Source organism: Schistocerca serialis, chromosome 6 (assembly GCF_023864345.2).
Source record: "Schistocerca serialis cubense isolate TAMUIC-IGC-003099 chromosome 6, iqSchSeri2.2, whole genome shotgun sequence".
NCBI lineage: Eukaryota > Metazoa > Arthropoda > Insecta > Orthoptera > Acrididae > Schistocerca > Schistocerca serialis.
Genome location: NC_064643.1, coordinates 140746649 through 140768316, shown reverse-complemented (window position 1 = coordinate 140768316; position 21668 = coordinate 140746649). Strand labels below are relative to the sequence as shown.

The following is a 21668-nucleotide window of genomic DNA, read 5'->3' as shown; positions in this document are numbered from 1 at the left end:
CAGGAGTGTAGTTACAGACACTGCACATAATTCTGCAGACGTTTTTAATTTGGGAGGAGACCTGGCCACCTTTCTGATTAAAGCAGGGTATTGCAAAGTCAAGCAGTAAAACTCTCAACGTGTGCGGGCGGGTAATATCTTGTTGGAATGTAAGCCCAGGATAGCTTGAGCCGGCCGAAGTGGCCGCGCGGTTCTGGCGCTGCAGTCTGGAACCGCGAGACCGCTACGGTCGCAGGTTCGAATCCTGCCTCGGGCATGGATGTGTGTGATGTCCTTAGGTTAGTTAGGTTTAACTAGTTCTAAGTTCTAGGGGACTAATGACCTCAGCAGTTGAGTCCCATAGTGCTCAGAGCCATTTGAACCATTTTTTTGATAGCTTGAGTGAAGGGCGACTAAACTGGGTGAAGGAAATTGTCCACGTATCACGGTGCTGTAAAGGTGCTGCGAATCTTAATCAAAGGAGACCTTCTACGAAAGGAAAAGGCAACTCGGACCATCACTCGCGTTTGTCGGGCCGTATGGCCGGCGACAGACAGGTTGATATCCCGTCGCTGAGCAGGTGCCTCGAGACATGTCTTCACTGGTCACTGGGGCACTAGGGACTGATTACTGAAGACAACTGGACTCCAGTCAGTGAGATTTCAGGCCAAGACGTGTCCAGAGATGCTCCGAACAGCGGTGGGATTCCAACCTGTTGTTCTAGGCGCGCAGTCAGGAACCGCGCGACTGCTACGGTCGCAGGTTCGAATCCTGCCTCGGGCATGGATGTGTGTGATGTCCTTAGGTTGGTTAGGTTTAAGTAGTTCTAAGTTCTAGGGGACTGATGACCACAGATGTTAAGTCCCATAGTGCTCAGAGCCAGCCTCCAACCTGTTGTCTCCCGCGAGTAAACCCTGACAAATGGTCTGGGGTGTCATTTCAATTCGTTGTAGGACCCGTGTGGTTGTCATTCGCGGCACCCTTACAGCTCAGCGGTATGACGATGATATTCTACACCCTGAGTTGTTGCCTTTCATGGAAAGCCATTCTGGTTCAAAAAATGAATTCAAATGGCTCTGACCACTATCGGACTTAACTTCTGAGGTCATCAGTCCCCTAGAACTTAGAACTACTTAAACCTAACTAACCTAAGGGCATCACACACATCCATGCCCGAGGCAGGATTCGAACCTGCGACCGTAGCGGTCGCGCGGTTCCAGACTGAAACGCCTAGAACCGCTCGGCCACACCGGCCGGCTGTACTTAACTTAGTTATGTTTAAGTAGTTCTGAGTCTAGGGGACTGATGACCTCAGAAGTTAAGTCCCAAAGTGCTTAGAGCCATTTGAACCAAGTAGGGATGGTCATAGTTCTTTATTTTCTTTATTTCTATCAATTATTTTGAAAACGTTAAATTATCACCGCATTTCGTAATTTCTTAAGTCTATAATTGTTAGCAACCTTTCACGTGTTTAAGGCTACTCCCATCTGGCGTCTGCATCTTACTGACATGTTTTTCATAGTCACACATGGCAAGCTACCCAGAAAAGTCATTCGTTTTCTGAAGGATTAATTTATATGAACAAAATTCTTTCTTTATGCAAGACATGCTTTGTTTATTTTTCTTTCGCCCACACGTTTTTCAATAGCTTTTCTATTATATTCGGTGTCGTTTTGATTATTCCGCCCGAAAAAATTTGCTAATGTTAATACACCATCCATCCAAAAAGCTCAGAGACTGATTTTATTCCTGGTGTATAAGGACGTCAGAGCAATAACTGCGGTGGCAGTTTGAGCTGACAACAGTGAACAACAAATGTGTATTCGGCCAGTCAGTTGTGGGCATGCAGTGTTCAGCAGTGTATTGTTGTGTCACAAACAGCAGTGGAGCAACATCTCTAAATTAACTTTTCAATACACCCTCCGGAATATTTCGAAGAAGATACAAGTGCAAACTTTGTCCCGCCTATCTTGCACCCAGAACGAAAATAACTGTGTACTGTGGATGGATGCCTGAACTTAACTGAAATGTGAACCTCAGATAATTATTTTCTGGAAAAAATCTTAATGGATGATGGTACTTGGTGTTATCGATGCTAACCTGTCACAAAACGATACAGTGCAGAAATGCGCATGAAGGGCCAACGCTTCGACGACACATCCGATACACGGGCCAACCCGACGCGCGGGTTATCCAAAGAAGACCTTTGCTAACAATTGTACATTAACGTTCTGAGCGCTGAATTCAAGTGAGGAACGGCCACGTAGAACAGATGAAGCGTTAAAACCACCATCGTAAATTGTCTCTATCTGAAAGGTAAAATAAATCGGACTGGAAGTTATTTCTATTTAATTTACGTTAGTACATAAACAAAGGTAAAAATTTTCTCACATGTTACTCAGCTGAGTCTATTACCTCCACTATGTTATACGTTACGTCTGTAATACTATTTTATTTTGAAGATATTCACACTGTTGTATTCTTTTCATGTAACGGAATCAATTTTTTAGGGACGTGATGTCATGTGTAATATGCTTTATACGTCGTGTTATCTGTAAAAAAAACGAAAGGTTTGCTTTTATTTCTAAATTTCTTATTGAAAATCACTGCATCACTTCGTGTATTTAGCATATTAATAACAGTTCCCCAGTGATATCGTCCTGTTTAGTGTCGTATTAGCGCGTTAAGAGTGCTATTATGATCACTATTGTTCTTTTGACTATTACAAACACATTTTGATTTTATTTCACAACGTAAACATCAATTTTATGCCTTCAGCTCGTTTGTCATCGTAGGTATGAGTTGTTCGGTTGTTTCCTTGCATGTTTATTTGAGGATGGCACGCGTGTTCTAAACGTTTGCATCTACATCCGTACTAGCACTCTGAGGTGCACGTTATGGATGTACTGAACTTCTAACGACTGTGTGTGTGTGTGTGTGTGTGTGTGTGTGTGTGTGTGTGTGCGTGTGTGCTTATGATTGTTTATAGGTCGTGGGAAGAGTACGGGACAGAGTTATTCGTTGGAAACAGGAAGGGCTATGTGGGATGAGGAACCTGTAATGTAAAAAATTATCATGCGATGTTGAAAGAACGGTGGCGAAACTACCTGGAAGTAGGGAGGAGAGCTGGAGGAGAGTAGATGTGTTTCGTTTGCGGTTTTGTTACCTTATTTATACAGTTCTTCAATACTGGCAAACTGTGGTTTACTGAAAAGAGATGTGTATTCACTCATTCTGACGATGTGTTAATGTCTATCTTTCGCAAGAAGTGCCTTCGGCTACGAACGTACGAGATATGTGCTGGTTGGATCGCTAGGTATGTTCAGTAGAATGAAATGTCAAGGCAGCAAGTGTACAGTCATTCCAAGGACAGATGTCACTGTATACTTTACCCACTAAAGATAACGCACTCATTAAAGTGGCTAGTTGAATTCCACGTTAAATCCCAATGAGTGCTACATATACTTAATATCGGTTATGTCAAAGGATGATAAAGTACTGTACAGCTTTATCAAAGTTTAGGTTCTCGTATTGAAACCATGTTACAAACGAAATGGGTAAATTTTGTGATAAACAACCTTCTCATGACGAACGGCACATACTCACCTGTTGTAACGTCGCAATGTTTTGAGATCAAATTTGTGTTAATACGGTTTAAGGTTAGCTAACGTATGGCATGCTTTGCTTCGAAAACTGTGTCTTTTTCTGAACTGATGATAATGTTTTCCTTTGCGTCTGAACAGTCCTACAGCACCTTTGTTTGATGAAGATGTTACAGAGATAAGTAACTTCTGGGGGAAGGTTCTCTTTGAAGTGAGTGCGGCTTTCATCTTGTAAATTAAAGTGAATGTTTGCCGTACCCTTTGCCAAGTTTTTCTTTGTAGGCGTCCGCAAACAGTTGGCTAAAGCTCACTGATAACAAGCTGTAATGCCAGTTATGGATTACTTAAATAACTGTAAATGTTTCGTACCCCATAACTCTTGATGTGTGTCGTTAATTACTTTCCTGGTGAATGAGAGACAAAAGTATCTGAAACATAGCATACACGGTGCTTCACAGGTTGAGAGGGAGAAATTAAACATGGTAGTGGCGTTCTATTACTTTATTTTTCTGAGATGCGGCAAATGCAGTTGCCTGAATGAGGCGCATTTAGCAGATATGTTCAAATCCTCTCTGTCCTTAGCAGCATAAATATAGTTTATTGTCCGGCTCAGTCACACTAACTTCAAAATAAAATGACAGTTTTCGGCCCTCCTCAGATTTTAAAACATTTGTCGTGTTTCAGTTCCACCACTGCAGAAACAGTTTTTCGTCTTGTAATTAGTGTGACTGTGGTGGAAAATAAATTATTTTCGATACGAAAAACCACTGTGCGTTTCCAGTTCGACTGAAATTCCGTTCTTTCCAAACCTGAGGAGCCACTCTTCGCTTTATTTGGCTATGTCGCTCAACAGGACGTGGTTCAAAGTAGATATAGGACAGACTAAAGACAGTGTAACCTGAAAACACAATGACTCACACTCGGAAAACCAGCAAAGTCATTGACACATCACTTACGACCTCAGGCAAAGGAAATCAGCCCCGCCCTTCCAGAGCTGGTGTCAGTTATCCACGCAAACATGTCCACATTAATGTTTCTTTATTCGGTGTAGGGATGGGGCTCGGCGTCTGCACTTCTCGTTTCTCTCCTGTACTGTCCCTTCATCTCCGAGCAGCATCTAGACCAAACATTCTCAATTATTATTTATTTTATTTATTTGTTTAACCTAATCTCGTTGGGACTGTCTGGCCCTCTCTTAGGCACATACAGTATCTATTATGTCTAAACAATAACACCTTTAATATAACAATTAGTATTAAAATGATTTGAGTGTCTGAAGTGGCAGTGTGAATAAATTATACTGACTATGAACTAACGAAGTTAATACTAGTACCACTTGTACTACTGCAGCTGCAGCCACTAATTGTATTAACAATAATAATAATAATAACAATAATTTGAGTAATAACAATAATAGAAGTAATAATAATAATGACAATAATTGTGGCATTCATAACGATAATGATACTGGCAGATATAAGAGAATTTACAGGTCTACAAAATAGATATTTTGTGATAAAGTGAATTCTGGGAAAATGAAATTTAAGAAGTGTACATCGGCCAAGAATACTGAGAAATGAGGAAGATAAGGTTGGAATGACAGATGTTCAGGGGTAACGACTGCATACAGGGACAATGGTAATCTAGCTATAGTAGATTTTTTGTAGCATATATTCCATACATTCCTCTGTGCTCACTACGGCTTCCGCTGCTATTACAGAAGTTATTCGACGATGTCTCCTGACACATACATTGTCATGCTGCCTCTTCCTATAGTTAATTTTCCCGCATATTCAATTATTACGCGTTCATTCTAATGAAAACCTCGTAAATTCTTGAGGCTACAGTGCATTTTCCGCATCCTTCAGGAAAACCATATCCCGGATCGTGACTTCGTAAGCTTTCTCGGCGAAAAAAACTTGTGACACTCTTGCAGTCGGATCTACAAAACAATTTCCACAGTCCGCCTGGTCGTCATCTTCATGTGAGACGCCATTGTTGCTAAGTCTCGTCGAAGTGTTGTTACGCTGAAGTCGACGCCCCTACAATGAGGCGGCAAGAGTCATGGAATACCTTCTAATATCCTGTGAGCTCTCCTTTTTCCCTGCGTAGTGCAGCACCTCGACGTGGCATAGACTCAAAAAGCAGTTGGAAGCCCCCCGCAGAAGTACTGAGCCAAGCTGCCTACATAGCCATCCATAATTGCGAAAGCGCTGTCGGTGCAGGATGTTGTGTAGTAGTTGACCTCTCGACTACGTCCCATAAATATTCGACGGGATTCATGTCGGGCGAGCTTGGTGGTCAAATCTTTCGCTCGAATTGTTCAGATTGCTCTTCATCTCTAACACTTGTGACATGACATCGTTGTTTGGAAGCATGAAGCCCACAAAAGGCTGCAGATGGTCTACACGTAGCCGAACATAACCATTTCCAGTCAATCTGTTGACATGGACCGGAGGATCCGGTCCATTCCATGTAATCACAACTCCATTGTGGAGCCACTACCAGCTTGCACAGCGCCCTGTTGACAGCTGGGATCCATGGCTTCGTGGGGTCTGCGCCACACTCGAACCCTACCGTCAGCTCCTATCAACTGAAATTGGGACTCATCTGACCAGGCTACGGTTTTACACTAGTCTAGGATTCAGTGGATAAGGTCGCGAGCCCAGGAGAGCCGCTGCAGGCGTTGTCGTGCTGTTAACAAAGGCTCTCTCATCGGTCGTCTTCTGCCATCGACCATTAACGCCACGTTTCGCCGCACTGTCCTAACCAGTACGTTAGTCGTACGTCCCACATTGATATCTGCGGTTATTTCGCGCACTGTTGCTTGTCTGTTAGCCATGACAACTCTACGCATGCACTGCTGCTCTCGGTCGTTAAGTGAAGGCCTTCGGCTACTGCGTTGTTCTTGGTGAGAGATAATTCCTGAAATTTGGTATTCTCGGCATACTATTGACACTATGTGCCGCGGGGCGGGTTTGACATGTGGTGTAAATGTTTGTTTAATCATTTATCATGGGCGTACTGTTCACTACAAAAGTTCCACCTACCTCAGTACGGCATCAGATCACGAGCCCACTTCTCTGCATACGTAGATACTGTTCAGACGGCGTTAAAAGCAGCGTTGGAGAAACACACCGTTAATACTTATGTTTGCAAAGTCCGCGTAAACTCTGGCGGCAAGCTATCGTGTAATATCTTATAATACAATTTTAGGGTGGAGGGCAGTTGCTTCATCTCTTTAGAAAAATGACAAAATTCTGCATCGTTTTCTTTTATTTCTTTCGATTCAAAATTAAACTCTTGCCATCAGCCCGAATTTAATTAATGGATAATGAAGTGTTGGCAGAAGAGCCAACACCGTGTTGCTAGAGGAGGCCGAAATGCACGCTTTTAAGCTCACGCAGATTGGCGTGAGGTCTGGAACAAGGTCAGAGAAATAAGACTAGCAAAACAGGAGGTAACTGGTAGAATACTTAACTTTAATCCACAGTTGGTGTACATCGCTCTTGACGGTACATGTTATAACCTCAATATAAACTGGTAATGGCGCCTTGCTAGGTCGTAGCAAATGACGTAGCTGAAGGCTATGCTAACTATCGTCTCGGCAAATGAGAGCGTACTTTGTCAGTTAACCGTCGCTAGCAAAGTCGGCTGTACAACTGGGGCGAGTGCTAGGACGTCTCTCTAGACCTGCCGTGTGGCGGCGCTCGGTCTGCAATCACTGACAGTGGCGACACGCGGGTCCGACGTATACTAACGCACCGCGGCCGATTTAAAGGCTACCACCTAGCAAGAGTGGTGTCTGGCGGTGACACCACAGATAACATCACTGTCCTCAGCTCACAGTTCATGCAACCAAGTACACACGCAAGGCAGTCGGATATCTACTTAAGTCCAGCCCGAATTGATACGTCATTACTCTGCTACAACATACGAGTTTCACATTCGGTCCTTTTCCATTGGATGTTTAATAAAGAAATTGCTCGCCAAATATTCCATCGACGAATATGAAATATGAAGTATGCCACGCGGAATTCTACAAAGCCGAAAGTTCACATGCGGTTCTCTCTCCAAGAAAACAATCCAAAAACTTTCCAACTTAACAAAACTCTCCGTAAATGCGACTAGTATTAAGGCCACACAATCTGGAAGCGAGAAGGCAATTATTTCTTCATTTTACACATAATAAAGACGGAAGAGTTCAACATGACCTGCACGTCCGATACTTTACTAGCGACTCCCTGCCGTTCCTTCCAGGGCCTATAGCTACTTGCAATGCGCGGAAAATGCTTAACTCTGATTGTTTGTTCAAAATGACCAGCCAATCAAAACAATCCTTCGAGTTCTTTTTCGCGCTAAAACTGTCTTACGCCAATCAACACTCAAAGATGCATTTACGTCACTTCACTATGCAAGTATTAATGAAATGTTCAAAAAAACCAAACGAAAAGAAAACTAATCTTGACGTAACTTTAGAAAACTATTACTCTCCAAATGGCTATTCTGGCTGCCTTTATACAAAAGCAAGTACCCTCGGACATACGTCATCAGCACGGTGGGGAAATTACATTTTTCATTGCAACTTGCTGGGTTAACGCATTCCCATGACATAGCTACGTAATGTTGAACATGAGATAATATTGATTTTTTTCGTATGTCCCGCATACCCACCCTCACTCATTCTCATTTACTCACACAACAACACATTAAATAAATACTGATCTTTTATGAATTTTATATTGCGAAAATGAAAAATAGTTGACGTTTTAATTATAAAAATTCAAACAAATTGACCTAAAATTTTGTGAACTTCAGTAATGATTCCAAACGATACTAAAACACAAACTTTTATGAATCATAACTGACTTTAGTCTTGCAAGTGTCGGTTTGGGGTGTTTTAGGTATTTTTTTCTGACTCTGAAAGTATGCCAGCTAGAAAGCTGAAAATATTTACACAATCTTCTTTTTAATAACAAAGGTCAACATATTGACTTTAAATTAAATTGAATAATATTTAATATAGTTTGTTTAGATTATTAGGGGCTTGAACATTCTGTCACTCTAATTGACACAGGTACCGCCTCCCATGGCTAGGCTAGCGACAGGTGCGAATGAGTCACGCTAAGATACAAGCAGCTGTTTCTGTCACCGCCAACTGATCCAAAGCTACGATCCGTACTGCAAAGTAGCTTACTGCAATAAAATGCTATTGCATATTGACTTGCGACGTTACATCTAGATCTCAGAATACTGAATCCCCTAACGATTTCCTAAATGGAATGTCTCATGCTTCTAGCTACAACTACCATTATATGTTCAAAGTCTGTTAATACCCGTTGTTCGCACATAGCCAAATTGGACAACATTTCCCATGAATCACCCTAGTACAAATGACCGTTCCCCTAATGCACTATCCCTTTACACGTTGTCGACGCGCTACTACCGCCATCTGCATATGTAAATCTCGCAGTCACTTGGCTCTTGTCAATTCAGTGTAGACTTTAGGTGTTCTACATTGCTCAGCAAAACTGAAGGGCAAGATAAATAAACATATCATATTAACTACTGAGTGCAAATGAATGGAAGTGGGGGGAGCATGTTGCCAGTCGTTAACGGGAAGTTAGACGTCATGTTGCTTGAGGTTAGCGTGAGTATATCGCCAGATTGGTCTGGCCCATCAACACGATGCAGTTGAAGGAACGGGTAGAGGGAATGTGAATCAGTCAGCGAGCTCTCACGGTGCACTGAGGTGTTGTTCTCCGCTACTGCATGGGCCGGAGACTGCATCTGGATGACGTAAAAGTGGAAGAATCACTGGCAACCTGGAAGAAAAAAGAAGTGTGACAAGTGTAGCCCAGGAATTTGGTATTGCTTACAGCATTCTTTCTCGTGCATGGGGAGCGTTCTGAACGACAAACCCTTCTATCTGAAGGAGATGTCGACCACAGGGAACTACAGCAGCTGGAGGCTCACTTCAAACAGCGTCTATAATTGCAACCATATTTAGCAGGACAGTAAGAAACTCAATCTTACGCTCCACACCGCTACAGCGACTGCATGGATGTGGCGTTGTTCCCAGACTACCAACACGATATGACATGTTGACACCCGCACCTCGGCGAACCCGTTTGCGATGGTGCTAAGAGGATAGGGACTGAACCAACGAGAAGAGACTTCGCGAGCTCTTCTCGGGTGGGAGCTGATTGAGTCTGAGTGGTTATTCTGAACAACCTACTCTGGTATGGCCAGAGGTTGGAATACTCCGTGCACACAGCAGCATTATGGAACATGACTGCTATCGTGGTCCACGTATCATGGTTTGGGGGGTTGGAGGGGGGGGGGGGCGTGATGTTGCATGAGTACAAATGGTACAAATGGCTCTGAGCACTATGGGACTTCACATCTGAGGTCATCAGTCTCCTAGAACTTAGAACTACTTAAACATAACCTAAGGACATGACACACATTCATGTCCGAGGCAGGACTCGAACCTGCGACCGTAGCAGTCGCGCGGTTCCGGACTAAAGCGCCTAGAGCCGCTCGGTCATCGCGGCCGGCTGCATGAGTACAATCTGCAAGCCTATATACACTGAGCTGACCACGTCATGCGATAGCGATATGCTTAAGCGAAGAAATTTCAGATAACGTCACATCAAGCTGAAAATCTCTTACATTTTCACCACAAAATATTTTTCATCAACTTCATAAACTCAAAATCTAGATTTGATCTCAAAACTTTATTGACCATATTTTTTGCTGCGTCGCCCATTTCACCGCAGGATGACTGGAAAGATTTTTCAACCTTTTACACCAGTTATCTGCGCCTTCCAACTTCGTTATTGCAACAGGAAAATGAACAAAGTTTGATTTGACGTAAGTAAGGTACTGCTTGAAATCTAATTTCTTGAATGCTAGTACCGCATTTATTATGCAAGCCGCATTAGTGGCTTCAAAATAATTTAGGTCTCAGAACCGGAAAGGAAATATGTAGATGGCAGTGACTTAAGACTTTCCAATAGAATAAGCAAACAGATGTTAATTTCAATTAATTTTCGAGAATTTACGACTTGACTCAACAAAATTATTGTAGTGAGAGATGGCAGCATTTACCAACGTACCGCATCTGGTTGAAACTGGTGATGGTGGTGGCAAAGCTAAGTCTGGTAGTTAAATATAAATGCGGCAACCCAAACAGGCGCTTTGAAGAACACATTCAAAAGGAAAAAAATCTGCATATGAATAATTAATATCGTCAGATTTATCAAGCATTTGTATTTTGTGCGTCTATTTACTTTGTTTGTGGAGGACGTGAGCGTATTCACATTCTCATAACTTAGTCCTACTTTTTAGCTACACGATATAACTCATGACCTAAACACTAAAAGTACTTTGTGTTTCGATAAAATATTTTAATTGATCTCTCGGCCTCCATCATACACGCGCACGCATGGCTTAACAACAGAAGGTCGCTTTTTATTTACATTAAAGGGCACAAAGTATACTGATTTCTACCGACTTCCGCGGAGCCTAACTAAAGGCGCTTGAGCTCACTATGATGTTTACAGGCTGTAACAAAATTCACCAAATACCTATATTTTGCAGTTTTGGCGAACTTCGTATGAAAAAACATCAATAAATGGTGATTTAATTGAAGTTATGACAATAAATGCACGGAGTCCATAGAAACGATAGAATTTATACTGACCATAAGTAGATAAAAAGTTCCACTCGTAGGTCACTCTGCTCAGTCCTGGCTCAAACCAGCGCCGACCCAAATTACCCAGGACCGGTACATTTTGTGTACTATAATTCCAATTCTAGATCAAAATTCACGTATTTCATTTAAAAAATTCTATTTTATATTAAATTACTTAGAAAATTAATAAAAATTAATATTTTTATTATCACGTTCACTTATTATAAATTAATTATCTTTTTGTCTCACAAAGTGAGCGTAAGAAAATAAATTTAATATTTCTTTATAATTCATTCACCTTTTGTGAGAAAAAAATAATTAATTTATAATAAGTGAACGTGATAATAAAAATTATTTGTTTTTATTAATTTAATATAAAATTGACGTTTTTTAAATGAAAATACGTGAATTTTCATTTAGAATTTGGAATTATGGGAGACAGAAAGTACCGGTCCTGTGTAACTTGGGTCGATGCCGCCGTGAGCCACGTCAGCTAGGACCGGTACTTTTTATCTACTACAATGAACCTGCTAAAAAGTCGTGTTAGCCTGCTTGTCTTAGAATACGCCAGTCTGCGAAAGAACAAGTCAAATTTTCGTGAGGTTTTCGCAGATAACTTGAGCATAGCTTGTAGGCTATAGTTCATCAAAATCAGATCACTGAAGAAAATATATCCTCATTTAAAGTTTTTCCTAAAACTTTCTTGTGTCTTCTGTCTCAACACGCTAATTTCCAAAACTATTTTTATAGGGTTTTCACTGTTAACTTCCACGCACCTACGGGCACCTTTAAGGCTAAATTCAGTCGAAATTGGATCACGAAGAGAAAGGTATTCACACATATTATAAAAATATAAGTATGTGTGTTCTACATCCTCTCTGCAATTACTGAACCGATTTCATACAACTTGGTTCACATATCACTTAGTGTCTGGAAAGAATCACTGCGCGGGGAGGAACCAAATACCTACGAAAGGGGGAAGGGTGGTTGTGAAAAGAAATGTAAATCAGTAAATCACGACGTCGAACACCAAATTTTACTCATACAGTATTTAAGAGGTATAGTACTTAATGTCTCCAAAAACCTTTTCACTTATTTTCATAATTTTACGAAAATTTTTCTCGGTGACACCTCCCACACCCATAATGATGAAAGGAACAAGTTTATCGCTTACATTTTTACTCTCCGTTTTCATATTAGCCTTAACGTTTTAATTTATTACTTCTTTGATGCTAAATGTATTCGGCACAAAGTTCAGGATATATGATGTCAAAAACACTGAGATATCTGAAAAATTTCCCATTGATGCATGACATCTAAATTTATTATTAATATCCTGATGAACCTATTTCGACGAAATTTGTTAAGGAAACGTGAGGAAGAACATAGGCTACTTTAGAAAGTGTGTGGTACCAAGTATTGATTTCAACAATACTACGCCAGTTAGGAAAATATATTTACTCTTTGAATAAGCTATTAAGTCCTTAACTTTTGAACTTTATCAAATTTGTGTATATGCTTTTGTTTTTTACATGAGCTACGCGATAGATTGAAATTAATAAATACAATGCTTATACAATCTTCACTGTGTTCAACCGACACCTCCATACCGCTAATGCATTTCATAACGTGCACTTTGTATAATATGTATAATATATAGCTACTATGCTCACTATTAAGTATTTGAGAACGAGAGTGACTTGCAACAAACTTTAAGCATAGTTTCAAGCCTCGCTCACACCCCCAACCCCCCAAATTTTGAAAGTAAATATAGTTTATCGCTAGCATTTTCGCTGTTCATCGAGTAAAAAGCAGCATAAACATGACGTTTTAATTTGTTATTTCTTTACCACTGACTGTATTCACTACACATTTTATAGAGTGCTCACATGTAGAACTGAATATACGTACAAAACAGTGTCACTGTACGGCACAAATTACAGACATTACAGGACATATGACGTCATAAACACTGAGATGTGTGAAAAACTGCCGCATAGTGCATGACGTCTGAATTTATTACTTCTTTACCAACTCCACTCCAACACATCTGGCAGTGAGTGCCCACATATGCTGCCGAATGTGCCTATAAAATTATTTCACTGTACGGCACACAGAGAGGGAAATGGAGAGAGAGAGGGGTGAGTAGAAAATGGGCAGAGTGTGCGGCAGAGAGGTGGGTAGAGAGACGGTGAAGGAAGAGACTAACTAACAGAATTGAAATAAATACACATCTGGCAATTCCGGGTACTGAGCTAGTACGTAATACAAATTCCTGTATCCATGCAGTTATATCGATGACATCGTCGAAATACACATTTCCTCTCGAAATGGCCAAAACGTGCAAACATTCGAGCATCCCCTTTGCGTCAGTTTTATGCAGAATGTATACTCGGGACAAAATGTCGTTGCATACATTTTTGTAATTTTAGCGTGCAAAGAATCGCGCTGTGGTGTCTGAATACGCGAATTTCAGTCCAGTCTGAGTAATCTGATACGTGTTCGTTACTCTCTCCATTCCATTCGACAGGTCTGTAATCAACCGCAACAGGCAGTCATAACGGATTTGCCGTCACATTCCATTCAGGGTGAGCTCGGGAGCTGGCCCACTGTGCTGGTTTTTCATTTTTTTGTCTTTTTATGTCAAAATATTGTCATAAGCTGTAACACTGGAATGTTGAGAAATTGGCGTATGTAGTCCCTTGTTTTGGATGATTACTAGTTTCCTCGTGTTCATCCCATAACCTTTCCAGATATTGTAGGTTGTTCGTAAGTTTGCATATGTCCATTCTGTTAATCGGACGAACCATGTCCCTTGCTGTCTCCCATAACGCGAGAAATTTTGGTTGCTCAACACGATGTTCGATTATGTTAAACGATATACTTTTCCACATGCAGCCGACGCCTTTAACTGGATGGAGTAAAGCTTGCAATTGATCGCTATTGCTCGATTTACCACTTTGTAACAAGTCGATCTGTCGCATTCTGGTATTATTCCCAATGCTAAATTTTCCATGTGGCTATTTTAGGAAATTTTGCTTTTTTAGGGGTCTGTTGATATGAAACTTTTATTGAGATAATGATTTCGTACGAAGTTTAATGCGCGTAGGATACTGGCAGTATTAAGGGGCGCTAGCTCTGATGTGTGGTTTTTGAAACGGCTCAGCACTGAGCGAATGTGGTTCCTTTTCTATTACACGCTTACTTCTATTTGCGTGAAAGTCCGATAATCCCAATCTTCTTCCTCTTAACGCCGTCACGTTGGAGCGGGGTCTGCTGTTTGGATCACTGCACGCCATTTCTTACGGTCTAACGCTTCCTATGAATTTAGGCTTCTTGATCTTACATCTGCGTTTATAGTGTCCAGTCTCCGTAATTTAGGTATTCCACGTTGTTTCTGTCCTTCGACAGCGAGATGATAGGCCGAACTAGTTACTAAAGCAAGTGGTACCCGTATGATGTATCCGTACCAAAGAAGTCTCTATTCTTGCATCTTTCCGTTGACAGGAGCCAGTCCAGCTAGTTATAGGATCGTTGTATTGTTGATGTGCCTAATGACCTCAGTTCCACATTTCCATGACTTGTAGTGGACGTTCCACACTTGTAGGTGTGAGATAAACTTCGGTATCACACACTGCAACTGGCCTCAACTTGTGCGGAATGTCTTTGAGTTTAGGAGCGTAGAAGTCTCCTTATCACAAAGAATACCAGTGACGTTTCAGTCGTCACTCTGTAGTCGAGAACCTAGATATTGGAATGAGTTTACCTTGGTAACAGGAGTTCCTTTAATTTGTATAGTTTCAGGAGATGGAATCATTTCGAGGTACTCAGTCTTGTGGATGTTTAAACGTATGCTAAATATTTGTAGACGGTCATATCATATGTGGAATCAAGTTTCAAGATCATCCCTGATATCTGCCGCAAGCAACACATCATCAGCGCACAGCATTCTCCACGGTTCACACCTCAGTAAGTCGCGCGTAATGGTATCTGTTACTGTAAGAAAGAGCACTGGAGGCAGAGCTGAGTCTCGAAGAACATCGACTGTCACTGGAAAGCTATCAGTCAGTTCCGCAGAGCATCGCACCCGGCTGATGGTAGTATTGTACAGCATTTTTATCTAAAACTTCCTGGCAGATTAAAACTATATGCCAGACCGAGACTCGAACTCGGGACCGTTGCCTTCCGAAGACAAGTGCTTTGCCATCTGAGCAACCCAAGCACGAATCATGGCCCGTCCTCACAGCCTTACCTCCACCAGTACCTAGTCTCCTACCTTCGAAACTTCACAGAAGCTATGCTGCGAACGTGGAAAACTAGCAACCCTGGAAACATCCCCCAGGCTGTGGCTAAGCAATGTCTCCGCAGCATCCTTTCTTCCAGTGGTGCTAGTTCTGCAGGTTCGCAAGAGAGCTTCTGTGAAGTTTGGAAGCTAGGAGACGAGGTACTGGCTGTGAGTACGGGGCCTGGGTCGTGATGAGTAGCTCAGGTGGTAGAGCACTTGCCCGAGAAAGGGAATGGTCCCGAGTTCGAGTCTCGGTCCGGCACACAGTTTTAATCTGCCCGGAAGTTTCATATCAGCTCACAATCCGCTGCAGAGTGAAAACCTCATGCTGGAAACATTTTTATTTAGTTGATGTACGCTTCAGGAACCTGATGATCACGAAGAGCATACCAAACCACCTAATGTCCTTCTCGAGATCAAGAAAGGCAAGATGCAATAACTACATTTTATACGAAATTCTCGATGAGCTGTCACGCAGCAAAAATTACGTCTGCCGTGCCATATCCTTTCAAATATCCACAATATATTTATTGAGAGCTGCACTGTGTTCCGCAGCCTGTCACCGAGAATACTTTCGAATAGCTGCATAATGTGGGGGGGAGGGAGTACCCAGATTGGGCGGTAGTTGGTACATTCATTTCCCTTAAAAATAAGTACTGGAATACTAGATGACAAATCGGTGGGTTTTTGCCCGCAATGAATGATGGAGTTGAAGAATTCTGCCCTCTAGATGGTCCCTTTATCGTTAAGCCCCCAATTTTCCAAATCTCTGCTGGAAGTTCGTCTCGTCCTGGAGCCTTTCAATTTTTCTTGTTATGAACAGCAGCTTGGACCTCTTATTTTTCCATGAACTGAACTGAACTGGCCTAGTCGTGATATCGCCTTTCGGTATACGTGGACCAGGGAATTCAGCATTCGATATCTCACCGAAATACTCTCGCCAGTGTCCCACAGTAATATTGCTGTCGTGGAGCCACTGACCATTCTTATCCTTTACGCACCTGTAGTGTTCTATACTGTGACCTGCTCTACACCGCGTTCGGGTCAGTAGGTAGATGAATTTATCCCCTTCATTAACTGTTAGCTAGCTATATAAATGTTGCTGGTGATTTACTTTAGCCTCTGTAACTGCTTGTTTCGCCTCCTCCTTGGTGGAAGAAGGTGTGTCTCATTCTGGAAGCTTGTAACTGTTCGAAAACTGCATTTTATACATGCACCTTTTCCTCTACTTATTCTCTCCACAAAAACGTCTATTTATCAATTTTGAATGTAGGTGGCTGCGTTACACCGAGACCGGCTTGAGCCGTTGTGTAGGTGGCGATAGATGTACGCACTTAAGAAATTCTGTCTTTCCCGTCTGCTTTTCTGGTTACCATGACATTGAAAATTGTACATGATACACCTAGGCTCATACTTTACACGATACCAAAAGTTCAAGATTGCTTATATAATGTATTAAATCTTACAACTGAAAAAAATGGATCTTAGACCCAGGCCTGGGGTAAACATCCTATTGTTGTTGGCCAAATTCCGCAAAAACTGAATTTATTGTACTTATAACAGAGTAAACAACAATTACAGTATTTGTCAGATATTGCCATTATTAACCTGTCTAACGTTTTACTACATCAAAATCATCACCGTCATCAAATTTATCATCATCATTGTCTCGATCATAGTGACCGTATTAAACACGAGACATCGCACTAATATATCATTAATTTAAATACAAAACATTTTAATAAAAGGACACAAAACACAATGTGTTATTATTGTTTGGCATTTTCTTTCCACACTTCTCTGCCGTTTTCCTGACACAGTCCTGTATTCCAGATCAGTCTTCATTATAGACTCGATGAGGCGGAAAATTATATTTAGATTGCAAAGTTTCCAAGTAGCTGAAAAAAAGTTCCATTTGTGCTTCACTGAACCAGATCATAGCACCGATACTGATTTCTCCGGTTGTCCCAAACTTAAATTATGAATAGCGTTGAATGAGCGAGGTCAGACTTCCGCGGACACTTGCGTTTCTTCACTAAACGGTTTGTTTACGCCATTACTTTTGGGAAACTGCTACGCTACATATTTGAAGAGTTTCAACGTAAGGCCACAGAACAGAGCATCCAAATTCTTACAATGCTCCGCCAATTCGGTTATCACCGTCACAGAAAATACTCTCTTGACGGGTCACAACGACGCCACTCCATAGCGTGCTTTAAGTCATTCATGTAATGTGCATTCATTACATGCACGCCTTTTTGCTGCACTAAGGGAAGTTTCATTTTGTATTACTTCTTGGCATCCTGTAATGTTTTAGGAGAAAACGGCATACAGAACGTTCTTCCTTCAGAGTTTCTGTAACTTGAAGTTGAACCAGTGTTATTAACACTGAATCAGTCGAAGCTAAATGGTGAACTATAAATTAACGCCCGTGAAATATGTTAAATAAACCTGTTGTTGTTGTTTTGGTCTTTAGTCCAGAGACTGGTTTGACGCAGCTCTCCATGCTACTCTATACTGTGCAAGCTTCTTCATCTCCCAGTACCTACTGCAACCTACATCCTTCTGAATCTGTTTAGTGTATTCTTCTCTTGGTCTCCCTCTACGATTTTTACCCTCCACGCTGCCCTCCAATACTAAATTGGTGATCCCTTGATGCCTCAGAATATGCCCTTCCAACCGATCCCTTCTTGTAATAAAATTGTGCCACAAATTACTCTTCTCCCCAATTCTGTTCAATATCTCCTCATTAGTTATATGATCTAACCATCTAAGCTTCAGCATTCTTCTGTAGCACCACATTTCGAAAGCTTCTATTCTCTTCTTGTCTAAACTATTTATCGTCCACGTTTCACTTCCATACATGGCTACACTCCATACAAATACTTTCAGGAACGTCTTCCTGACACCTAAATCTATACTCGATGTTAACAAATTTCTCTTCTTCAGAAACACTTTCCTTACCATTGACAGTCTACATTTTATATCATCTCTACTTCGACCAACATCAGTTATTTTACTCCCCAAATAGCAAAACTCCTTTACTTCTTTAAGTGCCTCATTTCCTAATCTAATTTCCTCAGCGTCACCCGACTCAATTCGACTACATTCCATTATCCTCGTTTTGCTTTTGTTGATGTTCATCTTATATCCTCCCTTCAAGACACTGTCCATTCCGTTCAGCTGCTCTTCCAGGTACTTTGCTGTCTCTGACAGAATTACAATGTCATCAGCGAACCTCATAGTTTTATTTCTTCTCCATGGATTTTAATTCCTCCTCCGAATTTTTCTTTTGTTTCCTTTACTGCTTGCTCAATATACATATTGAATAACATCGGGGATCGGCTACAACCCTGTCTCACTCCCTTCCCAACCACTGCTTCCCTTTCATGCCCCTCGGCTCTTGTAACTGCCATCTGGTTTCTGTACAAATTGTAAATAGCCTTTCGCTCCCTGTATCTTACCCCTGCTACCTTCAGAATTTGAAAGCGAGTATTCCAGTCAACATTGTCAAAAGCTTTCTCTAAGTCTACAAATGCTAGAAACGTAGGTTTACCTTTCTTAATCTATTTTCTAAGATAAGTCATAGAGTCAGAATTGCCTCACGTGTTCCAACATTTCTACGGATTCCATACTGATCGTCCCCTTGGTCAGCTTTTACCAGTTTTTCCATTCGTCTGTAAAGAATTCGTGCTAGTATTTTGCAGCTGTGGCTTATTAAACTGATAGTTCTGTAATTTTCACATCTGTCAACCCCTGCTTTCTTTGGGAATGGAATTATTATATTCTTCCTGAAGTCCGAGGGTATTTCGTCTGTCTCATACATCTTGCTCATCAGATGGTATAGTTCTGTCAAGGCTGGCTTTTCCAAGGTTACCTATAGTTCAAATGGTATGTTGTCTATCCCGTTGCCTTGTTTCGACTTAGGTCTTCCAGTACCCTGCCAAATTCTTCACGTAGTATCATATCTCCCATTTCATCTTGACCTACGTCCTCTTCCATTTCCATAACATTGCCCTCAAGAACATCGCCCTTGTATAGACACACTGTATGCTCCTTCCACCATTCTGCTTTCCCTTCTTTGCTTAGAACTGCTTTTCCATCTGAGCTCTTGATATTCATGGTTCTCTTTTCTCCAAAGGTCTCTTTAATTTTCCTGTACGCAGTATTCATCTTACCTCTATATCCTTACATTTGTCCTCTAGCCATCCCTGCTTAGCCATTTTGCTCTTCCTGTCGATCTCATTTTTGAGACGTTTATATTCCTTTTTGCCTGCTTCATTTACTGCATTTTTATATTTTCTCCTTTGATCAAAGCTACGTGTTCAATATTCAAACCAAAGAAAGAAAAGTAAACGTTTTGGGGCAAAGGTACAAATGTGGACATATGCACCAGATAGTTCGCAGGACCTTTGTCCCGCAGTGAGTGTTTCTGCACTTGTGATATCAGCTAGTGTATAAGGCATCTGGTTTAACCAGCAACTAAGCTCACATCGTGAGCTATATTATGAATGTACACAGGAGGTGCTCGTAATTCTTTGGGATTTTGGTATAGAAGATAGATAGCCCTCAGTTAGATGGTAAATACGTAGATAAAAGATGTTCTAAAAGACTAATCTCACATCTCGAAAGCTTCAGAGCACAAATCACTAACACAGCACATCTGACTCTTCCGTCATAAAAGCTCTCAACTCAAGACTCAGAACTATCGGACTACACTCACAAGTAGGAAAAACACGAGTTTGGATCGTTTCCCCGTGTGCACCTTTGTTCCTGCGTACCTTACTAATTACAAAGTTGATAAACACTGACCAAGTGTGACCAATATGAGCAGAGCGATCGCGATAGGACACAATCTTTGGTGCCAATCCACTCTCAGTTGAGCTGAGACTGCAGGTATACAGAGAAGTCTAAACGATTTCAGTACTCGGTGTGAACTAGTACGAGGATCACCCCAAAAGAGATGCACACTATTTTTTTTAAAATCCATCTTTTATTCTAAATGTTTGAAAATTTACAGTGTGTAGATACATCCATCAGGAACAATATTTTCATTTCTCCACATAATTTCCATCCCTCTTAACTGCCTTACGCCATCTTGGAAGCAGCGCCTGTATACCCACACGGTAAAATTCTGGACCTACCTGTTGGAGCCACTGTCACAAGGGAGTCATCATCTTCAAACCTTGTTCCACGAAGAGAGTCTTTCAGTTTGCCAAACAGATGATTGTCACATGGAGCCAGTTCAGGACTGTAAGGCGGGTGTTTCAGTGTTGTCCATCCGAGTTTTGTGATCGCTTCCATGGTTTTTTGACTGACATGTGGCCGTGCATTGTCGTGCAACAGCAAAACATCCTGCGTTTGGCGATGTGGTCGAACACGACTCAGTCGAGCTTGACGTTTCTTCAGTGTCGTCACATATGCATCAGAATTTGTGGTGGTTCCACTTGGCATGATGTCCACAAGCAAGAGTCCTTCGGAATCAAATGGTTCAAATGGTTCTGAGCACTATGGGAATTAACATCTGAGGTCATCAGTCCCTTAGAACTGAGAACTACTGAACCCTAACCAACCTATCACACATATCCATGCCTGAGGCAGGATTCGAAACTGTGACCGTAGCGGTCGCGCGATTCCAGACTGAAGCGCCTAGAACCGCTCGGCCACTCCGGCCGGCCCTTCGGAATCGAAAAACACCGTAGCCATAACTTTTCCAGCGGAAGGTGTAGTTTTGAATTTGTTTTCCTTGGGTGAATTTACATGACTCAATACACATTTTTCTACCTCTTGTGGATGTTTCCCACTGTCTCGTTTTCACAGCACAGGAATTCTATGACAACACGTTGCAGTCATCTTGATGACATGCAGTGACGGCGCCAGGTTGAACTAAGTTTGAAAACAAGCGGGAAGGTTGTGTCTACACACTGTAAAACTTTCACACATGCAGAATGAAAACTGTATTTTTACAAAAATAGTGCGCATTTCCTTTGGAGTGACACTCGTACATCGGGTACTATACAGCCCTTCCTATTTGTTAGAACACCGGGAGGACCTGTGCTAAGTACCAGGCTTTTGCAGGTATTTGCATGTCGGTTAGCTTGGC

The 21668-nt window shown here is 41.6% G+C and overlaps 1 protein-coding gene across 4 annotated transcripts in view; it reads left to right on the top strand.

Annotated features, from left to right (window-relative positions):
* Positions 1 to 21668, top strand: part of LOC126483740 (hemicentin-1-like) — a 1186523-nt gene that overhangs the window by 701208 nt on the left and 463647 nt on the right. The window lies entirely within an intron of this gene.